This window comes from Odocoileus virginianus, chromosome 9 (genome assembly GCF_023699985.2).
Source record: "Odocoileus virginianus isolate 20LAN1187 ecotype Illinois chromosome 9, Ovbor_1.2, whole genome shotgun sequence".
Taxonomy (NCBI): domain Eukaryota; kingdom Metazoa; phylum Chordata; class Mammalia; order Artiodactyla; family Cervidae; genus Odocoileus; species Odocoileus virginianus.
The window spans coordinates 54,865,243-54,870,385 of NC_069682.1; the positions used below are offsets into that span (position 1 = coordinate 54,865,243).

The window sequence follows — 5,143 nt, forward strand, 5'->3', positions numbered from 1 at the left end:
GGTGTGCGTCTGATGCTGGTCTGTTGGTTGCCTCGGGTAGTTAGTGTCAGTATCTGCCAGGATCTTGTGGCCAGTATAGAGAGAGTCTCACTATTAGTCTAATGGCAGTGCTAAACTGCTCTGCTCAGAATGTTCCAGTTCTTGGAAACCATTGCACAAGTCCCTCTTAGTTCACTCCAGCTGTCATAAGTGGGCTGGGGAGTGGGGGGGGGGGGGTGGTGGATAGGTAGTAGAGATGGTGACAGAAGTAACCCCGGCCAGCCCTTCTCCACCTGTCCTCCAGAAAGCTCGCAGCATGCAGAGATGAAGCTTCTGTGGCCAGTGGGCTCCAGGATGAGGGTGGGGACTGTTGGGGTTCTGTGTGGCCCAGGGTGAAACCTGGCCCACGGTGACAGTAACATGCTGTGACAGCTGTCACAACTCTTCCTAAGTCATTGTGCTGTGAATGTTCGGGGCAGGGAGTGTCGATTGGAGTTGGGAACAGAAGTTGCCAAGGGCACATGAGCATGTTTGATTTCAATATCCATTCATATCACTCCCCACATGCCCACAGAGCTCACTCCCTGCACCAGGTGCTTTGCCAGGCTTCAGGGACCCTCACGGTGAGAAAACCGAATGGGATCCCTGCCCACAGGGGGTATGACTTCTTCCTGTGCGAGACAGCGGACAGGCAGATTTGACCAGGGTCGTTTCCGACTGTGCAGGGGGGAAACCAGCAGGGTAAGTGGGGGCAGGCCAGGGGGCAGGCCAACTTTAATCAGGAAATTCTCCAAGCACACTCAGAAAAGGGAGCTATTGAGTTGGACCTGAAGGACGGCAACAGAAAACTGCAAGGTCAAAAGCCAGCCCTGGAGCCAAGAGGGACGAGCGCTAGAATACCAAGCATTTCCAAGGAGACGGTCGTCCTGGCAACAGGATGGAGGGGATGGAGGATCTGGGTTTGGGGTTTCTCTGCCCCAGAAAACATTCTAGAAAGCCCTAAAGTTTAGGCTACTTGCACTATACAAAAATTTGTAAAAAAAAAAAAAAATCACTTCTCGGCCTTTTGGCTAAGATCAAGTGTAGTATCTGTTCTTATCAGCTTAATATCTGATACGACCTCTATCCGAGGACAATGTATTAAATGGATTTTTGGAGCTGGGAGTTGGAATAAGGAGCTTGCTCTGTCCACTCCACGCATCGACCTGGTATTGCAGTACTTCCAGGAACGGTGCACCCCCTCGGGGGAGGAAAAAAAAAAAAACTACTATAGACCACAATATAAATATGAGGACGTCCAACAAAGTTCTGAAATTTCCCAGAATGACCATTTTGATACATTTGGGTTTCCAAACATCACTTGTAATTTCTTTTCTCCAGGGCCTCTGCTCAGTTTTCAGGTGTCCATGCTAAGCTGCTGTTTCAGGGAGTGCTCTGGCAACTGGTGGGAGGCAGGCACTGATGGTGGGGTGATGGTGATGGTGGCGCTGATGGTGGGGTGGAGTCGGGGGAGCAGGAGGTGTGCAGGAGCCGGTTCCCACCCTGGGGCCCCACCCTGGGGAGCCCCACCCTGGGTAGACACGGCATCCCCAGGAGTGGGAGGGGGTGGAGGAGTGGTCATGACTGACAATTGCTACATAGGACAGTGGCCCCTGTGCCAACTTATTCACAGCACCTGTCATCACATGCTGTCAGCAAAGCGCTCAGTTATGATTTAATTTATGCCTTAAATGTCATAAGCCAGCACAGACTGTTTTTAAGCCATCACTCGGACTCTGATATTGACAAGCAGAATCTTGCCTGACAGATGCTGGGGTTATACTGTTGAGGAAATCCCTAAAAACTCCAAGCCCTTCTGTCCCAGGACAGAAAGCTAACCATAGATCAGTGAATAGAAAGAGGAAGAGAAATGGTCTCGCCAGGTGGGGATGCTCCAATATGGCCCTGGCACTGCTGTCACCAGGAAGCCTGTGATAGACCCCGACAGCCCAGAGAGCTTCCAGAACTCTTGCAGACTTTATTTCTCAGCCACCTGAATATGGATTTCTGTACTGTGCTCAGGGCCAGATTCTCACCACGTCTCAACCTCAAGTGGTGGCTATAAATAATCCCATGCCTATACTCATGGAGATGTCAATGCATAATTGATTTTTTGAAAAATGCCAGCAATGGAAGTGCTTGATTTACCTCTGACAGCCTGTGGTCAAATTTGAAATGTAAAACAGTAGACTACGTATCCTCCTGTGTGTACATTTCACAGATGTTGATGGAAGGAGAGTGTTGGAATATCATGGTTTTACAGTTCTAAGTGAAGCTCAAACTTCCTTTGTTCAAATTCAATTTCTTTTTCCAGGGACCAACTTCCTGTTTTACATACAAGTTTTTGTTTGTTCGTTTTGTTTTTTTCTGTCCTATGTTCAAGTCAAAAGGACAGCTTTAGTGCCAACTAGCTGTCATGGCATGTTCAAGAGCTGTAAGTGGGTACGCTCAGTTTCCTCAGAACATACTCAGTTTAGTTCAGTTCAGTCGCTCAGCCGTGTCCGACTCTTTGCGACCCCATGAATCGCAGCACGCCAGGCCTCCCTGTCCATCACCAACTCCCGGAGTCTACTCAAACTCATGTCCATTGAGTCAGTGATGCCATCCAACCATCTCATCCTCCATCATCCCCTTCTCCTGCCCTCAATCTTTTCCAGCATCAGGGTCTTTTCCAATGAATCAACTCTTCGCATGAGGTGGCCAAAGTATTGGAGTTTCAGCTTCAGCATCAGTCCTTCCGATGAACACCCAGGACTGATCTCCTTTAGGATGGACTGGTTGGATCTCCTTGCAGTCCAAGGGATTCTCAAGAGTCTTCTCCAACACCACAGTTCAAAAGCATCAATTCTTCAGCGCTCAGCTTTCTTCACAGTCCAACTCTCACATCCATACATGACCACTGGAAAAACCATAGCCTTGACTAGACAGACCTTTGTTGGCAAAGTAATGTCTCTGCTTTTTAATATGCTAGGAATTAGCAAATAAAAAGAGAAGTTATGGAAGATAATCAACTTGCCCAGTGCCCCTAAAGTTGCTATATTCATGTACTCTGGCTACAGCCTTAAAAGAAAAAAAAATGAATTTATTATCTTCTAGTTCTGAAAGCCAGAAATCTGAAGCCAGTCTTATTGGGCTATGATTAAAGTGTTGGCTGGAGGCTCTGGTGGAGAATCCATTTCATTGCCTTTCACATCTTCTAGAGATCACCCACATGCCTTGGAGAATTGTCCCTTTCTGCATCTTCACTATGTATTGTTTGTCAAAATGGGGTACATGCTCTCAGGCCTGTTTCTTTAGGGTTTTCACTTCTTTCTATGAAGCTCCCAGGCCATGTTAAAATGTTAATATCAACTAACATGTATCTACTTTTTCTCCTGCAATCTATCTTTTGTCAGTTCAATTCACATTCCCCAGTCACTTAAGAGGAGAGAAGCAAAGTCTCTCCTCTCTGACAGCAGCCAGTGCCCAGTGAAAAACACATGTCAGAGATGGAGAATGAGGGGGAGAGGAGAGTTCACATGCCTTATGACACCACTAATGCTACTGGATGCAACCAAACCTGAAACTGTCCCTGCGTTTCACATTTCTTTGAATCAATAAGTCTCCTTTTCTTTAATGAAGCCAGTTTGCAACCAACAGAATAGTGAGTATCATTTCCCCCCATTTTATAGAAGAAGATACAGAGTTTGAGACGCTAAGTCACTTTTCTTATGACCACAGTGTAAATGGCAAAAGAGGGATTTAATCTCAGATCTTTGTGACCCTAAAGCCAAAAAGATACCCATTACATGAGACCAAAGGCCAAAAAACTTAACTGTACAGCACATCTGCAAGCAGTGATCTTTGGAGAGAAATAAAGAATTAGAAGAAATAATGTCATTCTTTCAGCTCAGGTTAGCAAATCCCATTACGGTAACTACCTGGCAGGTGGGGGAATTGTGACTACAGCTTTCATTTGACACTTAGCCAATCATTTTTCTAAGAGGAAAGCAGTGTTTTAAAACAACAAAGCTGTTTTCTCATGAAAATAAGAAAACAGCAAAGTTTTCTCATTCAGAGTTCCTTTTTTTTAAATACAACATAGACAAAGACAGATTTCTCGACTAGCCATTAATGGGCTTCCCTGATAGCTCAGTTGGTAAAGAATCCACCTACAATGCAGGAGACCCCAGTTAGATTCCTGGGTCTGGAGGTTCCCCTGGAGAAGGGATAGGCTACCCACTCCAGTATTCTTGGGCATCCCTTGTGGCTCAGCTGGTAAAGAATCTGCCTGCAATGCAGGAGACCTGGGTTTGATCCCTGGGTTGGGAAGATCCCCTGGAGAAGGGAAAGGCTACACACTCCAGTATTCTGGCCTGGAGAATTCCATGGACTGTATAATCCATGGGGTCACAAAGAGTCGGACACGAATTGTGACTAGAGCTTTCATTTGACACTTAGCTAATCATTTCTCTAAGAGGAAAGCAGTGTTTCTTAAAAAATGCAAAGTTTTCTCATTTGGAGGTCCTTTTCTTTAATACAACATAGACAAAGACTTAGATTTCTCGACTAGTCATTAATAATGGACATTTAAAACTGAGACAAGCCTTCCAAAGCCCAAACAGAATGGTAATATTCTGTATTTTAATCAAGTTTGCCTAATTGCTACATTTATGTGATTAGTCCCAGTGGGCTGGTAGAGAAAACTTGGTTATGACTTTGAAATCTTCCAAAACTGCTAGATCCACCCAAAATCTGATTTCACTCTCCAAAAAAATTGCATTCCAAACATTAGCTGAGATTTTAAAAAATGCACATAAATATTTGCAATCAGTATCGCTTGGGCTCTAAAGATAAACAGTCATAAAACAGTATTGTGACCGCATTCTCCCCTCCTGAACAACAACTTCCTCAGAGGGGGAAAGGTTAGACTAATCAAAAGCAAATTAGCTGCAGCTGCAGCCAACCCGTTCTTTCTAGAGAAAACTGTCACAGGATTGTGCCCTGTGTCCTCACTGCATGGGCCACACAGTAACTCACCTTGTCCAATCTAGATCAGGATGAGGTGCAGGAGGCAGGCCTCATAGCACACCGCTGTTCTTAGAACATTCTGGAACATTCTGGAAAGGCCCTCGGTGGTCTCACT

The 5,143-nt window shown here is 45.5% G+C and overlaps 1 non-coding gene across 1 annotated transcript; it reads left to right on the top strand.

The window, feature by feature from the left end:
* Positions 1–1,029: 1,029 nt before the first annotated feature.
* Positions 1,030–1,221, top strand: LOC139036858 (U2 spliceosomal RNA). Its single transcript, XR_011489720.1, has one exon. It is a non-coding gene; the product is annotated as a U2 spliceosomal RNA (small nuclear RNA).
* Positions 1,222–5,143: the final 3,922 nt, after the last annotated feature.